Below are 23158 nucleotides of genomic sequence, written 5' to 3' on the forward strand. Positions count from 1 at the left end.
TTTACTGTTTTTTGTTTGCTTGTAAGCCCTTGAACACACAAAATAAAAAAAAATGTGCCTATATTAAATTATGGCTGTTGGCATGCATGATAAGATTTTAGTTTTCTTAAATGGAGCATACATGATAAAAAGAATAAGAAATGGATATAGGTGACTATCATAGTTGTAGTTCATTTTTTTCAGAATACTTTCAAACGTTTAACGACTATACCTTTATAATATTTGTAAGTTTTTTTAGGATTTCAAGTTTTACTGCATTGTGTTATATAGTGTTTTAAAACATTTCGATAGGCCAGAGAAATAGTATAGAAGGTATGGTATTTCACTTGCATGTGGCCAATCCAGGTTTAATTCCCTGTACTGTGTATGGTCTCCTGAGAACTGCCAGTAGTGTTCCCAATCACATAACAAGAAGTATGCTGTGAGCAAAGATATACCAAATTCCCTTTCAAAAGTAAAATTTCTTTTAATAGACTCGTTTTTAATATCTCTTAGTAGACTCCTTGCAGTCTACTCTCTAATAATACCAGCAAAGTAAAAGATAACAATGGCTGACATTTATTAAACATTAATCTAATTCTATGTGCTTTAAATAGACTTGATGCTTAATTCTATCTGCAATCCTATAGATTCTGTTATAATCCCATTTGACATACAAGGAAACTGAGACTTCCACAGATTAAGTTACTTGTTTGAGATTACACAGTTACAAAGTTATAAAATGAACAATCAGACCACATGATCTGACTGCAAAGTCTTAAGATCCTGCAGTCTTCTATCTCCTTTTTATTATACTTACTTATTAAGTTTTTATTTCTATAGACTGTCCAATCAACAATAGAATAGCACCCAACATGATTCAGACATTAGTACTACAATTTAGCAATGGCGTTTGCTCTTAAGAAATGATTAGCTATTAGAAACAGATTTTAATTTGAAGGGAGAAATGTAATATTGTTTCTCTATATTTCTGAACCTGGCATTGTGGGATCAAATATTCTGGCAGGGTCCTGGGGTTTCATGAATATATAGAAGCCATGAATAACATACTCTTCTGACACTCCAGAGAAGTAAAATCTCCAAAGCTTTCAGATATCATGATTTTACTTGTGTGATGTTTTAGGATGACAATCCAGGCATGCCCAGAAAAGTCTAATCTTTTCTCAGATGATAATTTACAGATCTAAAGTTATAAGTCTAATTATAGAATATTTTTATATAGATTTAAAATTAGCTGCGTGTACTCATTACTCATTTATACTTCCAAACTTACTCTTAAGTAAAAAAAAAGTGCTTTCTGTGGGCCAGAGTGATGTAACACTGGGTATGGCTCTTGCCTTGCATGTAGCTGAACCAGGTTCAATTCCCAGAATCCAATATTGTCCCACAAGTATCACCAGGAATAATTCATGAGTTCAGAGCAGGGAGTAACCGTTACTGGGAGTGGCACAAAAAGCAAAAGAAAATATAGAGGATGCTTTCATTATCCTGTGAATAAAGAAACTACTTAGGTAAACATAGATTAAAGAATTTGTTCAAAAATCACACAACTATGTTCACAATATACAAGGGCTAGTATAGCCACTGCTCTTAATTATTGCTGTAGCACTGTAGCACTGTCATCCCACTGTTCATCAATTTGCTTGAGAGGGCAACAGTAATGACTCCATTGTGAGACTTGTTGTTACTGTTTTTGGGATATCAAATATGCCACAGGTAGCTTTTCAGGCTCTGCTGTGCTTGCAGGATGCTCTCGGTAGCTTGCCAGGCTCTCTGAGCGGAACAGAGGAATCGAACCCGGGTTGGCCCATGCAAGGCAAACACCCTTCCAGCTATGCTATCAAGGTAGTATATAAGCAGTGCTTATTTTCCAAAATAGTGACAATACGCCTAGGTGAAAAAAAAGACAGGGGGAGAGTAACTGCAGTTATTTTTGAATAATCCATTGATTTTCCTGAACTGGTCCTCAGCCAAATATGTTTGCTTTTGGAGTTTAGAAACAAGGGAATTTCTTATGACAATTGCCTCATCTGCCTTTGCGGTGTCTTTCCTTCCAGCAATGATGTATGCTTGGCTAATTAAATTCAAAACTCAAGTCTAATGTTCAGACATTGCTGTGTGTGTGTGTGTGTGTGTGTGTGTGTGTGTGTGTGTGTCCCACACCTACTTGAAATACTGCTGCATTCATACCTGCTACTCAGACAGAGCTGCTGGCTCATGTCTCTATGAATTAAGTTGGCTCTTTTCCTTATAAAAAGCAGTCACTTATTTTAGTACTGGTGGGAAGTAAGATAGCACAGCGGTAGGGCATTTGCCTTGCGCGCAGCCAGCCTAGCCGAGCCGGGTTCGATTCCTCTGCCCCTCTTGGAAAGCACGGCAAGCTACCGAGAGTATCTCACCCACATGGCAAAGCCTGACAAGCTACCCGTGATGTATTCAATATGCCAAACACAGTAACAACAAGTCTCAAAATGGAGATGTTACTGGACCCGCTTGAGCAAAATCGAATAACGGGACAACAGTGTTTGTTTGTTTGGGAAGTAGGAAGTGGAAGGGGCATTGCGTAGATGAATTCAGTCAAACTTTTGGTAAAATAAAAAAAGCTGTTACAGATTAAGTTGCCCACTCCATCTTTGCCTCTCTAACATTTGCTGTCTCTACCACTATCTGCTTTATTCCCGTTTGGAACAATCTGTATTTTTGGATTTTAAAAATTTACTCTCAAAGGGCGGCAGAAAGATTTGCAAATATCTCTACTTTTGCGGCTGGAGAGATAGTACAGTAGTTAGGGTTCTTGCCTTGATTGCAGCTGACCTGGGTTTAATCTCTGACATCCCATATAATCTGCTAAGAACTGCCAGGAGTGACTCCAGAGTACAGAGCCAGGAGTAATCTCTGGACACAGCTGGGTATGGCCCCTCCCAAAAAACAAAATTAATAAAAGTCTCACTGCTTTCATCACAATTTGACAGATTCTTTTAGGAATGTTACCCCTGGGCTTCTTAAATGCCCACTGATGAGCTTTTGAAGCCTCAGTGTCAGGAGTTTGGCATTCACCTACTGTGACATTCATTAACTGAGTAGTGTAGCAAGTTCAGGGGAGTCTGAGTCCTCTGAGTGGTATAGCTCTCAGTTCCCCAGTACTATTCAAGGAGGTTCCTCAAGGAACCACAACAAATTCAAAGCCCAAAGTGGGCAACAGGCAACAGTGCAACCTGACCTTGTCAATTTGTTTTTATCTCTTCAGGCTCTCAAATTCAATAAATATCCCCTTTCATTAGAAGAGGAGCTGAATATTGTGAATTCAGGTGTGCGACATGTTCAGTGGCTGAGAGCTGCCTTCTAGGCCCCCCAGAATAGGAGCAAAGAGATGGGGGACTCAAGGAGAGACGTTCAAAATGGTCCATTTAATTCCAGAGCTGGATAGCCTATATAGATAATCTGAGGGGGCGGGGGTTGAGGTACAGAATTGCACCTATCTATGATTATTTACAGATGTAGAGCTTTTTGACAGGGGCAATTAATTCTGTTGGGGGGATTCACTCAAGGAGCAGCTCTGTCTCCCAGGGGCTACAATGAGAAATTTGCCCAGCACATCTATATTTCTTTTCTCTTTCCTTTGCTGATAATACATATTAAACAATTAAGTTTGCTTCTTATGAATATTTACAGTTATTTGGACAAACACAGTAAGAGATATAGATTCTAAAACTTAGTTCTCTGGCTCCAGAGGGCAAAGATGCTGGACTTTTACCATAAATCCCAGACAAAATTCTCAGGCCAGTTTAGCTTTTCCTACACCATGGGATCCAATCTCTTAAGTCATCACAGCCTGCATCAAGACTGCTTATGCTTACTAGACTGTCCCATCAAAGCTAGGGTAGTTTTGCTGCTTTCCCTGTGTCCATCCAAGTCCTTGGAGGGACATACTTTTTGTGGTGTTAGGAACTATGGCGACTGAAGCCTGAGCCAAGTAATTATGATGGAAGCCCAGGAGTAGATACATTTTAGAGTTAATTAACTCCCAAATATTAGGAACATAGCATTAATGGCCCTTCTGTGTTTAGGCAAAGACCATTGCTCTATAGTAAAATAAAAAAGGTCATAGGAGTAGAAAAGCAAGTAATTCACTACAAATAAAATCCAGAGTCATGAGAAGGTTTTGACCAAGACTGTCTTGGGGAAATCAGTAGTTAACAGGAGAGTAAAAGCACAAAAGAAAGATTAAAGATAAACTCAGGAGATAAGGGGTGCTCCTAAGAGCATTGTAAGCTTCTCTCAAGGGAGCAAAAAGGGAAATTCATTGATGAAGCCTAAAACACTTAGGGTTAATATTCAACAAATATGACTGGTACAACCTGAACTGTCTTTGCAGCTCCATCACATAAGGGAAATTCATTTCTTCTTGAAGACTGCCCTCAAATACTTGGTGAAGAGACTATGTGTAATCTTTCCATTCCCCAGAGGAGGCATGCACACAGTGAAATGCAGCCTCATGTATATTCCAAGAATCTGAGGACAGGGACCAGAATAGCTTAGGGGTTCAAAACACTTTTAGATTGGAAATATTTATCAGTGCAAGTGAGTGATTTGGTTTGGTTAATAGACCTTGAGATGATATTAGAGAACATCATCTCATCTTGTTTTCTGTAACATTATCAGAGGATCTACTTTTAGTAATCTTCACCGTCACAGTCCTCCCGTTATTCATCGATTTGCTCGAGTGGGCCCAGTAACGTCTCCATTGGAGACTTTGTTGTTACTGTGTTTGGCATACGAATACATCACGGGTAGCTTGCCAGGCTCTGCCGTGAGGGCAAGATACTCTCAGTAGCTTGCTGGGCTTTCTGAGAGGGGTGGAGGAATCGAACTCGGGTCGGCCATGTTGGCTGTGTGCAAGGCAAACGTCCTACCACTGTGCTATTAAACATTAAAACAATAAGAAACCCACATTTTCTTGGGGGGAATTCTCATCCCCTCAAAGTAAATGTGGCTTAACTTTTGATCATTCTTTTGTTTTTTAGCTGCATGAAAACTATAGGATTACTAATACTTCAGAAGTTTCCAGAGACTAAATAGTGTTTATGGCAAGACAATTGATTTTTTTTCTATCTAAGAGCATAGTTACATGCATAAGGAAAACTAGGATAAACAGATAAGTTTTCTGGTAGAAAGAGCCTCTTGACTGCCCCAGGAGATGAGGTAGCCAATAATCAACCCACCACTAGAGTATTATGGGCAGTTAGTTGGGGACATTTGTTAATGTTTTGGGTAATTAAGAATTTTCCTGTCAACACTTTTTTAATTTTTATTTATTTATTGGTTTTTGGGTCACACCCAGCGATTCACAGAGATTAGTCCTGGCTCTACACTCAGGAATTACTCCTGGCATGCTCAGGGGACCATATGAGATGCTGGGAATCAAAGCCAGGTCAACTGCGTGCAAGGCAAATGCCCTACGCACTGTGCTATCACTCCAGTCCCATTATTTTTTTTTAATCGAGGACTGTTATTTAGCCACACTTATTCATGAACAAACTTAAAAAATTCAGATATTTTTCTGAATATAATGACTGTTTTAGAACATCAAGAGCAATGGAGGAGCTTCAATTCTAGAAAAAGACAAATTCCTGAACAGTCCCTGATGACTAGCAAAAAATATTTATAGACCAAAGCTTCTGTATAAATATGTGTTGGCTAAGTATACCACTGGTATTAATACTTTCCTAGTATGGTCTTTGCATTCCATTTGTATGGGTCGATATGGAAATCCCTTTACATTGACCCTGCCACGTTGGATTATAAGATGTTCCTCCCTTGTCATTGATTCTTGCAATTTTCATGTTTCTCACAGCATTTTTTTTTCCATTTCACTCCTCGCAGGGCTTGGGGGACCCTATGGGATGCCAGGGATCAAGCCCAGGTCTGCCACATGAAAGGCCAATGCCCTCCCTGCTGTGCTATCGCTCTGACCAGGCACAAACTTCATTCCTTACTTATTAGATATTGGGGGCTGGAAAAGCCCAGACTTGGGGACCAGCAGACAGGGACTGGGGAAAGAGGTGTATCACTGTTTGAGAGAGACCCTCAGGGCCCCAGAGCTGCTGGGATCCACAAGTTAAGGAGCTCATAGTGACCTAACTGGCTTTGGCATGATTCTGACCTCAGTACTAGTAAGTCAGATTTTATCATATATTTTGTGTGGTCTGCAGTGTTTACCCCATGTAAATATATATGTATATATTTGCTTTTTGGGTCACACCCGGTGATGCTCAAAAGTTACTCCCGGCTCTGCACTCAGAAATCACTCCTGATGGTGCTCAGGGACCCTATGGGATGCTGAGGATCAAACCGGCTGGCCACATACAAGGCAAATGCCCTCCCCGCTGTGCTATCTATCCAGCCCCTCCCCGCCATGTAAATATTACTGTAATTAGCTTAATGTGTAGTGAGAAACTCTTTGGGTTTTTTTGTTGTTTGTCTGTTTTTTTTTGTTTTTCAAGGGCTGGAGTGATAGCATAATGGGTAGGGAATTTGCCTTGCATGCGCCGACCCAGGTTCAATTACTCCGCCCCTCTTGGAGAGCCTGGCAAGCTACTGAGAGTATTCCACTCCCATGGCAAAGCCTAGCAAGCTCCCCGTGACGTATTTGATATGCCAAAAACAGTAACAACAAGTCTCACAATGGAGACGTTACCATTGCCCTCTCAAGCAAATTGATGAACAATGGGGTGACAATGCTACAGTGCTACAGTGCTAAGAATGACAGACAGGTTCTAATTCTTTCTCTTCCCACAAAAATATTCATTTACATTTATTCTTGAACTAGTAGCTTGACATTTTTCTTAGAAGAGGTGAGCGAACAGAGGTGAATTATGACTTAAGTTTATAGAAGAGCAATTCTGATCAGACGTTATTGCTACTTAATAGTTGAGTTCCTTAGGAAAGAATTCGGCTCAAAGAAGATAACAAGGGACGGTTGTCTCTATTTTTTGATTCCCTGACTTTTAATACATAAAGATGAACCATTTGATGAAATTGCTTATAAGCATGAGGGCTGGCCAAGCAAATTGGGACTGTAGCCGGAGGACTCAATTTTGTTGAGCCAAAAAAAACTCTTAATAACAACCATTGTCCTTCAAATATTGTGCTAGGCTTACCTTCTCACTGCTCCGCCATCCCAGATGAGTTTGCCTCTCGCTGAAGCAGAACACCCACCTCCAATCCCCACCCCAATCCCTCACAGGTGAGTCTAAGAAGCCTTCACACTTGACTCATCCCATATGAAGGTCCTACACTTCAGCTATTGAAGCACATGGATACTTATGCAGCCTCAGATCCACTCAACAAATTGCACACTGCTGAGTTATTCTTCCTATCATTCTATGAGAACAGGCAGAGAAGACAGAGAACAATCTCCAACTAATCCCTCAGAATCTTCCAGAGGGGTTAACTATAAGTACTGATACCTAGCACAGCAAGAATACTGGAAAAATATCAGAGAAAATATACAGCAACCCACCAAGTTCAATAAGTGAAAACAATATCACTGAAGACATAAACAGCGCCAGTAAATATTCACATTGTATTTTTAGTGATCCCATGATGAAGATGTTCAATGAGTTCAAAGAAACTCATAGTCTATAAAGCACAAGAAAGTATTTGAGTTGAAATGAAAAAAATTATTACAATCAGAAATGACAGAAAAGAAGAACATGGTGGATGATAAGAAAAAGTCAACAGAAGCATCAAGTAGCGGAATAATAAAAGCTGAGGAAAAGAGTATGCAGCTCCAAGATGAGAAGGGGAAAACCTCTTAGAAATAGCAGAAGTTGGAAAATAGTCTGAAAAGAAATGAACAGTACATTAGAAATGAACTCATATGAGATGAGTTCAAGAGGAAGAATATAGGAATCATAAGAGTCCCCAAAAAACAGAATGGCAAATGTGTTGAAGAAACCAAAGAGAAATCATCAACAAGAACTTTCCAGAGTTGAGGATTACAGCCATTGAGACACAAGAAGCCTGAAGTTTGCCTCACCAAGAATAACCTATTCATGTAGATTATTGTTCAGATTTGAAGAAGCATAACAGGTAACAATTTAAGAGTATTTGTAACATTGAAGCCAGTTTTGCAAGAATTGAAAGAGCTCCTTTAGAGGGCAGGAGAAACTCCCCAACATTTTCCCAACATTGAGTATGACACTCACTAATGGTACACGTGATTGTCCTCTACTAAAGTTTATATATATATATATATATAGCAATTAATTTTCACAAACTTACTTATATTGATTTATTTTCTGATAATTCTATTTTCCACTCCTTTCAATTTCACTGGACCAAGAAATATGAAATACATTTCTTATATGCCTGCCAAGGGGGCAGGTTAGGAGATGCGAAGGAACCTTGGGGATATTTGTGGAGAGAAGAGGACATTGGTGATGAAATTGGTGTTGGAACATTGTATTTAATAAAAATGTTTACAAAGAAAAGAAAAAAAGAAAGAAGGAAGGAGAGAAGGAAGGAAGGAAGGAAGGAAAGGAGGGAGGGAGGGGGGAGGGAGAGAGAGAGAGAGAGAAAGAAAGAAAGAAAGAAAGAAAGAAAGAAAGAAAGAAAGAAAGAGAGAGAGGGGAGGGAGGGAGGGTGGGAGGGAGGGAGGGAGGAATAGAGGAAAAGAGGAAGGAAAGAAAGGAAAGGAGGAAAGAAAGAAAAAAGAAAGCAGGCAGGGAGGCAGGGAGGCAGGGAGGCAGGGAGGAAGGCAGGAAGGCAGGAAGGCAGGAAGGCAGGAAGGCAGGAAGGCAGGAAGGAAGGAAGGCAGGAAGGAAGGAAGGAAGGAAGGAAGGAAGGAAGGAAGGAAGGAAGGAAGGAAGGAAGGAAGGAAAGCTTCCTCTTTCAAGTCATCACTGTATCACTGTATCACTGTCATCCCCTTGTTCATCGATTTACTCAAGTGGGCACCAGTAACGTCTTCATTCGTCCCAGCCCTGAGATTTTAGCAGCATCTCCTTACTCATCTTTCTCAGTGTTGCCGTATTGGAAGCTCTTTCAGGGTCAGGGGGATTGGTGAAAGAGAATTCCTTCCTTCCTTCCTTCCTTCCTTCCTTCCTTCCTTCCTTCCTTCCTTCCTTCCTTCCTTCCTTCCTTCCTCTTTCTCTCTCATTCTGTGGCTTGAAGATACCTGTTCTCTCTTGAACATGTGTATATAACTCTTTATTTTTCTCTGAGGCTTTTGCCACTCTGGAGAAGCCCCATGTTCTCTCTTGAACATGCACTTCTTTTCTTTCTCTCCCCTCACATCTTTCTAAGTAAGTTTTGTTGTGTTTTGGGGCCACACCTGGCAGTACTCGAGAGATACTAATGGATCTGTATTCAAGAATCACTTCTAACAGACTCAAGGGACCATTTGGCATGCCCAGGACAAATCCACATCAGTCACACACAAGGCAGATGCCCTACCTCAATTTCTCTCAATGAAACGATTTGGCTACAAACACACATACATACATACATACATAGACAAAGTTCTACTAGAGGAGAAAAGGAAAGTCCTATATTTTAAAGCCTCTTTTCATAGAGGTTTAGCAACATGTATTGACTAATTTTATTTATTTATTTATTTATTTAGTGAAACACCATGAGGTACAGTTGTAGACCTTTGTGCTTTGGGTTTTTTATCCAATGACCTTTGTGCTTGGGTTTTTTATCCAATGATCGAGTACCCATCCCTCCACCAGTGCCCATTCTTCACCACCAATGATCCCAGTAGCCCTTCCAACCCCCACCCCATCCCTCCCAGCCCGCCCCACCTCTGTGGCAGGGCATTCTCTTTTGCTCACTCTTTCCTTTAGGGTGTTGTAGGTCACAATAGAGGTACTGAGTGGCCATCATGTTCTGTCTATAGCCTACTTTCAACATGCATCTCACATTCCGAGCAAGTCCTCCAAATATCCTTTATTTGGTGTTCCCTTATCTATTTGAGCTACCTTTTCCCCCCAGCATGTGCTGCTGGCTTCCAAGCCATGGAACAGATCTCCTAGTACTTAACTTAACTACTTTTGGGTGTTCAACTCCCATTCTGTTACTTTATATTCCCCAGATGAGTGCAGTCTTTCTATATCTGTCCCTCTCTTTCTGGCTAATTTCACTTAGCATGATACTTTCTTTTTTTTTTTTCATTTATGTATTGAATCACAGTGAGAACAGTCACAAAGCCTTTCAGTTCAAGTCTCAGTCGGTCATGCAATGATCAAACACCCGTCCCTTCACCAGTACACATTTTCTACCACCAAGAATGCCAGTATACCCCCCTCCCACCCACCCTCCACCTTTACTCTCTCTCTCTACGTTGATCCATTCAATATTACAACAAAAGCCCCAACATTGTTATTTGGAATTTTCCTCAACATTCAGACCTGCCACAAAGACATCATTAGAAAATTTGTTTTCTGTTGCTGATTATGAAGAGCATATAATGTCATGTGGCCACAATAGCGGCCATGCAAATTTGGATTTCTGATATTTTAGTAATAAACCTAGAGGGATTACTGTCAGAAGCTCCTGGGTTCCGAGATTGGTATGTGTGCCTCTGGGTTCATGGTTGGTCAGAAGCCAGAGGAGGCATTTGAGGGTGGCAACCCAGAGCATTGTCATGGCAGGGAGCATGGCCTATTCCACCCCCCATCCCATGAAGTCCCACATGCCTTATCAATGCAGTCTCATACCTGGCTGTTCATTAGGCTCTAAAAGATACAGGCCACCATGTTGCTGCCACAAAGGGGAACAGGCGGAGGGACAGACACCCTTCCCCTCCCAGGGCGGCATAGCACCATAGTTAAATACACAGTCCAGATGTATTTCGATTGAGGATTATCTTTTGCTCAGATTTTCTCACCACCATTCAAGCCTGATTTTCAGGGGCAAATGCTAGATCATTTACTTTCCATTGATCACTTTGCAAAATAGTCCTGGTACCTGCATGCCAGAGCCATGCTTGTAGAAGCTCATGGTTACCAGGATTCCATCTGGAGAAGGTGGGGAGACAGCACCTACCCCATCTGGACCCTCCTGGTGATATCGGCTCTGTATGAGGCCCGGAGAATTTTCCAGGAGCTGGGGGTCCCTCCAGCCGGTTTTTCACTTCACTGCTGTGTGCTGTAAGATGGTGCTGGGGGTGGGTTGTGGGCATGACTTCTGGAATCAGAGGTTTCCTGGGAGCTGGGGCAGCCCCATTGCAGTTTGGAAAATAGTCCTAGTACCTGCATGTTCACTTAGCATAATACTTTCCATGTAGTACCACTTGTATGTAAATTTCAAGACTTCATCTTTTCTAACAGTTTCATAGTATTCCATTGTGATAGATGTACCAAAGCTTCTTTAACCAGTCATCTGTTCTCAGGCACTCGGGTTTTTTTCAGATTTTGGCTATTGGGAATAGTGCAGCAATGAGCATAGAAGTGCAGATGTCATTTTGACTGTATTTTTTTGCCTCTCCTGGATATATTCCCAGGAATGGTATTGATGGGTAAAATGGGAGCTCAATGTCTAATTTTTTGAGAATCGTCCATACTGTTTTCCAAAAGGGCTGAACCAGTCAGCATTCCCACCAGCAGTGAAGGAGGGTCCTTTTCTCACCACATCCACGTCATCACTGGTTGCTTTTGTTCTTTTGGATGTCGGCCAGTCTCTATGGTGTGAGATGATATCTCATTGTGGTTTTGATCTGCATCTCCCTGATGATTAGTGATCTAGAGCACTTTCTAATGTGCCTTTTTGACATTCGGATTTCTTCTTTGAGGAAGTTTCTGTTCATTTTGCCGCCCCATTTTTTGATGGGGTTAGAAGTTTTCTTCTTGTGGAGTTTAACCAGTGCCCTGTATGTCCTTCATATCAACCCCTCGTGGGAAAGGTATTGGGTGAATAACTTTCCCATTCTGTAGACTGTCTTTGTATTTTGGTAACTGTTTCTTTTGAAGTCCAGGAGCTTCTTAGTTTAAGATAGTCCCATTTGTCTATCTCTGTTTTCACTTGCTTGGCCAGTGGAGTGTAATCATTGAAGATACCTTTAGCTTCAATGTCGTGAAGAGTTTTGCCAACCTTGTCTTCAATGTACCTTATTGACTAATTTTAAATGTAATAAGTATTTAGTCTCTCTAACCTCTGTGAGATTGAGTTGATTAAGGGAAATGTGTTATCTTTAAATATCCAGTTTTTAAAAAAAAACATTAAGCAAATTATTTATAAATTAAATATAAAATATTTGAATAAACATATTTTAAACAATATATAGTATTATTATTTTAATAAAATATATAGGTTTATAAATTATTTTTCTTACATTTTAATTAATTATATTTTAACTGTGTGCCAGGCATTGTGTTTTTAATAGCTTTTAATAGCTATTGGAAATAAGAATATTACATGTTAATTTCTCTTTTTTGTTAACATTTTTGAGCATTTTTCCTTACAAAATGTTATAAGTAACAACTGTGATAACAATCTATCTCAGTTTCTTTATTAAGTATTATAAAATTCACAAACTAAGGACTTCCACTTCTAGATCTAAAATGTCCAATGTAATTTTCTGTCTCAAATAAATATCCTGTAACTGTCCCATCTACATGTATTGTATCTTTAACAACTATCTCAGAATATTATTGTGTTTTTTTTCCATTTAGTTTATTTGTTTTATCATAAAAGTAAAGTAAAGGCCCTCCCGTTGATCATCGATTTGCTCGAGCGGGTCCAGTAACGTCTCCATTGGAGACTTTGTTGTTACTGTGTCTGGCATATCGAATACGTCATGGGGAGCTTCCAGGCTCTGCCGTGCAGGCGAGATACTCTCGGTAGCTTGCCGGGCTCTCTGAGAGGGGCGGAGGAATCGAACTCGGGTCGGTCATGTTGGCTGCGTGCAAGGCAAACGCCCTACCGCTGTGCTATCGCTCCAGCCCTTCACCAATATTTTAGTTTCATATTTCTCTATGATACTAATTTAATTACTTGCTTATTTAGTTTTTGTTTGGGAGGCCAGACCTGGTCATGTATAGAGCTACTTCTTGCTAAGGCTGGTGGTGTTCAGGATCCAGAGTGGTGCTGGAATTTAACTGAGGTTGGTCACAAGAAAGGCAAGTGACCTGCCCACTGTGCTATCTCTCTAGTTTGATAATCATTTTTACTACATTCTGTTGCTATTTTATGTTCTCTCAACCTTTCATTCATTCTCTCTTTTTCCCTTTCTTTCCCTCTTAAATATGCATACTTCATGCATGATATACATCTATATTTTAAAATTGGGGCAGGACTGGCGTGATAGCACAGCAAGCAGGGCATTTGTCTTGCACATGGCTGACTTGGGTTCAATACCCAGCATCCCAGATGGTCCCCCGACTCAGAGGTAGTTCCTAAATGCAGAGCCAGGAGCAACCACTGAGCATCGCTCAGTGTGACGCAAAATGCAAAAAATGAATTAAAAAAATAAAGTTTTGGTAACGTATGTGTTAATTGCAACATTTTAATAAAAATTATTTGAAATAATTATAGGGGAATTTGATGGTGTATTTCTGCTTTTGAAATGTATAGCGTTTTATTGTATTTTTCATATTTTTGTTTGTCAAATGTATTGCCCTTTGAAGTCGGTTAAGAACAAGACTAGTAGTTGTCACTCATCTGCTGAACAATGACCAGGAGTAGTTTGAAATGACATTTGATTCCACTTGTCTATGATAATAAAAAAGAAAGTAAGTTGTTCTTACCATAAAATGATTGTATCTGACAAGCAAAGCTTGTGGCTTATTAATAATTAAAAATATTTCTGTGTTCTGCTACTGATGGAATATTTAATCGCTTGTTCAGTCAATACCAATGTACCATTTATTATTCATTAAAGATAAATGTAGTGTAATGGCCTTGAATTGCAATGTGTTGCAGTGAAATTACAAAGGGCACAAAAAGTTGATTTACTATTTAGGAATTGATTTAACTTCTCCACTGATCTCAATGACTAGGATAACCCATCAGATCTCCATAGTGACAAAGGATTTTTTTAAAAACAGAGTTATTTCACTAGCGGGGAGCTAGCTTTCATAGGTAGTTAGCAAGAGGCAAGTTGCTCAACATTCACTGAAGTCAGTGCTCTGATTCAAAGATTCACTAGAGTTTAGGAGAGATGTAACACCTGAAAATGACTCACATATGTTCTGGAATTACTTCTTTCCATTTCTAGCATAAGATCATCTTAGACTCTCTTGTTTAACACATTTTAGGTTTGGGTTCCAACCAAGCTTCTTCCTAGAATTTTATGTTCAGATGACTTTCATTCTACGCAAGTAGAGATGGTGGAGGTTTTTAACAGGATTTATAAATGACTGACTTTCTTTCTAACTTTCTCTTTTAAATGTTTACACTCAAATTATGGCTAAATATCAGGAAAAGATGGTCTTTACATCAATTCTTGTTAACTTTTTTTTTTCAGTTTTAACTGTTGCCAGCAGTGAAGCACAGCTGAGGAACAACTTTTCTCCTCTTTTCTAAACAATGTTTTCAATGTAGACCTAAACAATTTTTTCATTATAGACTATGCTATTGGCACACATTAAAAGCCCTTTCTTTCTTTTCATTCTATTTTCCTCTCTGACATATAAAATAAGGAGAAAAGGTAGAAAAAATGTGTCTAAGAATGGTCTTCAGAATTTCTCTAATGACTTCATGTCCATGTAGATATCGCTCATCCAGTAAGACCGGATTTTGATTTAAGTCAGGTTGTTACTGTCAAGAACAGATGGACTTGAGTCTCATATGCAATAAAGAGGACTTCTCAGTATCCCAGGGCATTTAAAATTCACAGGAACAGCTGCAATCAAGAAGCTTATATTCTGGTGCATAAATAGTCATATGCTTGTTCCTTGCTATAGGGAATCATTTCTCTGTCTTTGCAATGGAGCTCTAATAACATTCAAGTACAGAAAGATGATATTATGTGAGAAGATTAGCATGCTAGCCCCTAAACTGCCCCTTGAGAGCTTCAATATATAAAATTTAAAGCTGGGTAAGAAATTCCTGGTCACAGAAATATTTAGTGACAACTGTGTGCCAGGCACAATGTTAGTTTAGAAAACTATTGGGTAATAAAGAAAATATTATTTAATGGATTAAGGAAACAATGGATGTAAAGGAATAAGCTTACTGAAAACAGGAAAATCTTTCTGTGATAACTATCTAATGTTAGAATATAAAGTATTCTGACATGAGACCCTAAAGATTTTTATATTTTCTGGATTTTGGTCTTGATAGATCTAGAAAATTGTACTGTGTCATCTCTCTCTCACACACACACAATATACTGTATATAAAGCATGGTGCCTTAGATCTTCAGTTTATTTTTTTTTCTTTATGTAGGAGTACTGCTACTTATTCAGCCACTGATTAGCTGACCGTATTGTGCATGAACTCCACCTTACTTCTCCTTTTCATTTTTCATAATTTTATATATTGAATCACCACGAGAGAAGCTACAAAGCTTTTGGGTCCAAGTCTCGGTCATATAATGAACACCCGTACCCTCGCCAGTGCCCATTCTCCACCCCCAACAACCCCAGTATACCCCCATCCCACGCCCTCCCCCCACCTGTGGGGCAGATGATTTCCACATTACTCTCTCTACTTTGATCACATTCAATATTTTGACACCAGACCCACCATTATTATTTGAGATTTTACCCCAACACTCAGATCTGCTGAAAAGGCAACATTAGACCATTTGTTTTCTATTGCTGGTTAGGAATAACATATGATGTTGAGTGGCTGCAGTACTGGCCGCGCGACTTTGAAACTCTGAAGTTCCAACATTCAAATCTAGAGGGATTTCTGCCAAAACCCACTGGGTTCTGAGACCTGCTCCCGAGTCTCTGGGATCATGGCCGTCAAGCAGCTTGATCAAGAGCCAGAAAGGCCATCTGTGGGTGATGACTCGGGGTCTCATAGGGGTGGAGAGGACAGGACCAGCTCCACCCCCATCCTGTGAGGCCCAAAATGTCTCATCACTGCGGGCCCAAGCCTGACTGTCCAATGGCCTCTTGAGAATGATGGTCACTGAGCCGCCAGGGGGAAGCAGATGGAGGGACAACACCCTTTCCCCCCTGGGGTGGCCCAGCGACAGTAACCTACTGCGGGGTCTGGACGCATTTCTTCCAAAAGCCTCTGGGATTTGAGATTTGTTTCTGAGTCTCTGGGATCATGGCCGTTAAGCAGCTTGATCTGGAGCCAGAGAAGCAGTTCATGAGCGATGACTTGGGGTCTTGTTGGAGTAGAGAGGACAGGACCAGCTCCACCCCATCCCGTGAGGCCCAACATGTCTCATCACTGCGGGCCCAAGCCTCCCTGTCCAATGGCCTCTTGAGGATGACGGCCACCTAGCTGCCAGGGGGAAGCAGGCAGAAGGACAACACCCTTTCCCTCCTGGGGTGGCCTGGTGACAGTAATCTACTGTGAGGTCTGCACACATCTCTGCCAAAAGCCACTGGGCTTCGATATCTGTTTCTGAGTCTCTGGGATCATGGCCGTTAAGCAGCTTGATCAGGAGCCAGAGAGGCCATTGGTGGGTGATGACTCAGGGTCTCGTTGGGGTGGAGAGGACAGGACCAGCTCCACCCCCATCCTGTGAGGTCCAAAATCTCTCATCACTGCGGGCCCAAACCTGACTGTCCAGTGGCCTCTGGAGGATGGCAGCCACACAAGGCACTAAACCTATTCCCACCTGGGTTGGCCCAGCACTGGTAACCTACTGCAGGGACCGGACGCATTTCTGCCAAAAGCCGCTGAGTTTCGAGATTTGTTTCTGAGTCTCTGGGATCATGGCCATTAAGCAGTTCAATCAGGAACCAGCGAGGCCATGCCTCCAATTATATAGCTGAGCTTGAGGTGGTTTGTGGGTGTGTTTCCCACATAACTGACTTTTGGCTGTTTACTTTCTTGGTAAAATTTGCCACAAGTTTTTGGGGTCTGGCCAAAGGCACAGCAGCAATTTTGAGGTATCTGGAAGTCTGAAGGTGCCATCAGGCTGCTGATGCACTGGCCTCACAGGTACAGATTGACCTGCTGGCGGCACCATACCCCCGAGATCCTCAGTTTAGATATTTTTTTTTCTTATGCCATTTCAGTTACAATTAATTGCCTTTCTTTATCTAAAGCTTCATTTTTAAAGTTCCCAAAGCACATAGGTAGGTAGTATATTTTGTAATGTGATGCTCTTACTATGATTCCCTAAAAGTCATAAAATATTAGGGTTAGTTTCACAAAAATGTATTTTGTATTACCAAGGATTAATCAAATATGTTTAGTCAAGTCAGAAAGGTAAGCATAGCACATTTTAAACTCCTTTTACTGTTTCTTGTTCTCATTTTTATACTGTGTCCAAAGAGTTGACATTGCCAATTGACTTTCTAATGTGAAGATTATCAATTACATAGTCCAAACTATAAATCATCTTTCTTTGAATATGGTGTTTTGGGCAGTTTTTTTGCTACCAGCTAGGGATCCAAATATTCTTTGACACTTGAGGGGGGCATCAGTATAGGAAGAGCTGGACTAATGACAATCTGAGATAATAAATCTTTCAAAAACTTAACTTCATTTTCTACCTGTTTTGCATTTTTTCCCTTGGAAGTCTTCTAAGTCCTCATGAATAAGGATTTTTAAATTTCAATCATTCAATATAATTTAAACATGTAATTATTCATCCATTAGTATCTACTTGGTTTCTGGACTATATTCCAGCATCACTGCTAGCTGTGTACTCAAAGATCATTCCAGTCTGATCTCAGGTTGCCACATGTGGTGCCAGGGATCAAACCTGAATCAGTTGTACTCAATGCAAACACTCTATCTGCATTATTATCTTTCCATCCCAGAAATGGGTACACTTGTAGAATGTCTCATCTCTTTACTGGGAGTTGACCTGAAGCTCTGGGAAAAGAGAGACTGAATGTAATGAAACACAGCAACTAATTCTTTTTATTTTTCAGAATTATAAAGTGTCTGACATTATCAAACCAGGAAAATATATTAGGGGGTGGCAGGGTATAGATTAGAGGTACTACTCAGAAGATGCTTCTACGTGGGGTGAATATTTGAGGTGAGTTATTCTGAATGATATGAAAGAGATATTCATGCAATGATCTGGGAACAGAAGTGTTAGGACCCTGGGAAAGAAACCGGCCTAAAACCTGACATCTCAAGCAGGCTAGCAAAGCCTGAATAAGAAAACTAGCCATAGTCTTTCGGTCCTAATATCAAATCCTAAGCCAAAAGCTTCCTGAACGTATCAAAGGAGAAAATTAGGAACTGAGTAAGGTCAATTTTTCAGAGAGATAAGCGTAGTAGGGGAGAGCCTAGAGGAGTGTGAGTTATCAAGCAGTTCACTGTTGGATCACATAGGTCTTCTTGACCTACAATCACGGTGCAAAAACAAGTTATATTCCTATGTTCATTCCAACACTATCAACAATAACTCAAATCTGGAAATAGCCCAAGTGCCCAAGAACAGAAATCTGGAAATAGCCCAAGTGCCCAAGAAAAGATGACTGGGTAAAGAAACTATGGTACATATACACAATGGAAGACTATGCTGCCCTAAGGAAAGATGAAATAACGTTTTGCTGCTACGTGGGTGGATTTGGAGAGTATCATCATGCTGAGTAAAGTTAGACAGAGAAGGACAGACAGAATGATCGCTCCCAAATGTGGGCTATAAAATAACAATAGAGGAACAACAAATGCCCCAAAGCAATAGAAATGAAGAACATGAGAACCAGTCTTCCGTAGGAACTGTGCAACTGGGGTTGGGGTGGGGATTGGGGGGTGGTATAAAATGGGGAGGGGAACAATATGACAGTGATGGAAAGTAATAGCCACTCTGGAGGTGGAGAGGGCACTGGATGAGTCTTGCCATAGAGACAGGGTAAGGGTGGGAACAAAACTGGAGACTTTGATGGACGGAAGCCCACACCAGTCAAAGGATTGGTGCTGAAACATTGTATGCTTGAAACTCAATCATAAATTACTTGGTAAACTATGGTGTCTCAATTAAAAACAAACAAAACAAATAATACTGCTTCACCACAAGGTACTATCCTCTGAACAAAACACATGAAAAAATAGGAACTGCAGAAGAAAGAACAAAAATATACACCTGCTCAATTGAACAAGGCCCTCCCGTTGATCGTCGATTTGCTCGAGCGGGCCCAGTAACGTCTCCATTGGAGACTTTGTTGTTACTGTGTTTGGCATATTGAATACTCTCGGTAGCTTGCCGGGCTCTCCGAGAGGGGCGGAGGAATCGAACTCGGGTCGGCCATGTTGGCCGCTTGTAAGGCGAACGCCCTACAACTGTGCTATCGCTGGATGAACAAGAATTTGTTCAATTTCCCACACTGTAGTATCAACCAAGAAGTTCAGCTACTAAAGAATTTGGCTGTCAAATTGCAGCAACGCTCTGATTTTAAGGAGGACCCTCTAAGAAAGAGTCATGTGGTGGTTAGGACAAGAAACCAAAAGGATGAAAACCAAATTCAAGATGGCACTCACGATGGCCTTGAAAAATTAATTAAGGGCCAGCAACCCAGAGGTCATGGTACAAAGTTTTAGAGGGGTTAGAGCTAACATATGATGGCAAAATTACAGGTTTTATCTTAAGTATCGAATATCGAATACACAGCGGATAGCTTGCCAGGCTCTTCCGTGCGGGCGGAATACTCTCGGTAGCTTGCCAGTCTTTCCGAGAGGTATAGAGGCTTTTGGGGTGACCTCTAATCACCCTTGTAGGTGTTACCATATTTGAACCCTATCAAATATGGTAAGACAATTCCAGAAGACGGGTATTTAGTGTCTTATGATGTGTCGCGCGGCCGCAAGCGGCCGCGCGGGTCCGGAAAGCGTCCTGGAGTGTGGCGACGGCTGGGTAGTGGAAGTAGTGTCGAGAGTGGAAGTCTGCCAGTGGGGTATTTATCTGGGTAGGGTGGGTCTCCTGTGCACAATTCGATCCCTGGGTGGTTGATGGAAGCAGACAGGGCAGGGTAGGGTGGGGCTCCTGATTAGAATCCCTTTGTCACCTGTGGTGGTGGGAGCAAGCAGAGAAGCTCTGTCCCTGGGTCCGCCGAGCCTGGAGTCCAAGGTCTCAGAGAGTTCCGATTACCTTGTTCTGTGGGTCTTCAGTTGTGCGTGGGTCTCGGCCGGAGCTGCCGCGCGGGTCCGGAAAGCGTCCTGGAGTGTGGCGACGGCTGGGTAGTGGAAGTAGTGTCCGCTGTGTATTCGATATGCCAAAACCAGTAACTACAACTGGTCTCATTCACCTGACCCTGAAGGCTTCACCGACATGGCAGCACTGAGAAGGATGAGAAAGGAGAGGCCGACAAAATCTCAAGGCCGACCTAGGCTGCCACAACGAAGGAAGACAAAAATGATAGTCTGTACTTTCAATGCACGTACACTAGCATCAGATGCATCCATCGAGGACCTGATGGTACAAGCGCGAATGATCAAGTACGACATCATTGGTCTGACCGAGACAAGAAGACACGAATCTCACCATGCCGTTTTTGACACTGGAGAAGAATTGTTCCTCGGAACATGCGATAAAAGAGGTGTTGGAGGCGTCGGTGTCCTTATCAACACAAACTTGGCCAAGAGCATTGATTCATTCGAATGCCTAACAACCCGAATCGGACGTTTACATTTGAATAGATGTGGCTCACTGCCTGCAGTTTCTATCTTCGTTGTCTACGCACCAACATCTCATTATGATGAAAGAGAAATCGAGAAGTTCTACATGGAGCTAGAGAAATTCTATAAAGAAGACCACACCTTCTACAAGATCATTGTGGGTGATTTTAATGCCAAGATAGGACCGAGAAGATCAGCTGAAGAACTTCACATCGGGACCCATGGCCTAGAATGGAACGAACAGGGTGAGAGACTGTCTGAGTTCATCATGTCGACCAAGACCATTCATGGTAACTCACAGTTCCAGAAGGCAGAATCTAAACGATGGACATGGGAGTCTCCCGGTGGACGATTCCACAACGAAATAGACCACATCATATTCAATCGACGGTTTTGCCTGACTGATGTCGCTGTTGTCCCAAAATTTCGAACGGGATCGGACCACCGTCTCCTTCGTGCAAAATTCTACTTCACAGAGCGGGGAGAAAGGGCTGCAAAGTTCAAAAAGAGAACTCCCAGAACGACCACCAACTGGGAACTCTTTGGTACTATTGCGGCAACATGGGAAGATGCCATTGTTGACAACATTGACGAGGAATACGATCGACTGGTTCAGCACCTCCATGAATGTGCGAGGAACGCCAAGAGAGAGATAGCCACAAAAAGTCGCCTATCTTCGAAAACTCTTGAGCTAATTCGCCAGCGTGGTTTGGCGCATGCCTCAGGCAACCGCAAGCTAACGTCCGAGCTTGCAAAGCAGTGCAGAGATGCGATCAAGGAAGACCTCAAAGAGAGAAGAGCAGAAGTACTGGTAGATGCGGCAGAAGCCGGGAAAAGTATTCGTAACGCCCGCCTGTCCTTCGCCAACTATAAGACCAAGATGACTGCCCTCCGACGTCCTGATGGATCCATCACATCCTCCAGAACGGCAATGGAGAAGATTATCCATGACTTCTACTCAAATCTCTTCGATAGCCATGTCCACTTGCTGACATACCAAATTCCACAGGATGGGTATGTCGTTCCCAACGTTCTCCCTTCCGAAATCCGACACGCCATTTCGTCAGTAAAGAAGCAAACAGCACCCGGCCCAGACAAGGTCAGACCTGAACACCTGAAGAACCTGCCGTCAGTACTCATCAATACACTGGCTCGGCTCTTCACTCGCTACCTGTCTGAATGCAAGGTTCCATCTCAATGGAAAACCAGCAGGACCGTACTACTGTTCAAGAAGGGAGACATCCATGACATTGGCAACTATCGCCCGATCTGCCTATTGTCTGTCATCTACAAGTTGTTCACTCGAGTCATCCTGAATAGGATTGGCAGAACACTAGATGAAGGACAACCATGTGAGCAAGCAGGGTTCCGCAAAGGATTCAGCACCATCGACCATATCCACACGATAACCAAACTCATTGAGGTTTCTCGGGAGTTCAAGATGCCGCTCTGCTTAACGTTCATTGATTTAAAGAAGGCCTTTGATTCTGTTGAGACAGAAGCGGTCATTGAAGCCCTAGCCAATCAGGGCATTCAAGCCCAATACATCAGGATCCTCCGTGAGCTGTATTGCGGATTCACTACCAGGATCTCACCATTCTACAAAGAAGTGATCGTTGATGTCAAGAGAGAGGTGAGGCAGGGTGATACCATTTCACCAAAACTCTTCAGTGCCACCCTCGAGAACATCATGCGACGACTGGAATGGGAAGGAATGGGAGTGAAGATAGATGGTCGGCAACTACACCACCTCCGCTTTGCTGATGACATTGTTTTAATAACACCAAACATCAGCCAAGCGGCACAAATGCTGGCCGACTTTGACCGTGAGTGTGGAAAGGTAGGACTACAGCTGAATCTTACGAAGACAATGTTTATGAGAAACAGCCTCGTTCCTGACGCCCCATTCTCTCTCAATGGAACGACCATCTCCGAATGCAACAGCTATGTGTACCTAGGTCGAGAGGTCAACATGACAAATGACCTGGCACCCGAGCTGCGCAGGAGGAAGAGAGCGGCTTGGAACGCCTTCAAGAACGTCGAAGAAATAGCTAAGAGGACGAAGAACCTCCGGCTCCGGGCACATCTCTTTGATTCCACTGTTCTTCCTGCATTAACATATGCCTCAGAGACCTGGGCCCTACGCAAACAAGATGAGAACGCCATTCAGGTCTCCCAAAGAAGAATAGAAAGAGCTATGCTTGGACTATCACGTTTCACTCAAATGAGAGAACGAATCCGGAGTTCTGACATCTGTCGACGATCAAGGATCAGGGACGCTGTCTCATTTGCCAAGGTGTCGAAAATCAGATGGGCTGGTCACGTAATGAGATTTAAAGACGACCGTTGGACTAGAGCTGTTACTGATTGGATTCCACGGGATGTCAAGAGACCGCGTGGCCGCCCACCTACCAGATGGTCAGACTTCTTTGTCAAGGTCATGAAC

This window comes from Sorex fumeus, unplaced genomic scaffold (assembly GCF_029834395.1).
Source record: "Sorex fumeus unplaced genomic scaffold, SorFum_2.1 ptg000007l, whole genome shotgun sequence".
NCBI classification, from domain to species: domain Eukaryota; kingdom Metazoa; phylum Chordata; class Mammalia; order Eulipotyphla; family Soricidae; genus Sorex; species Sorex fumeus.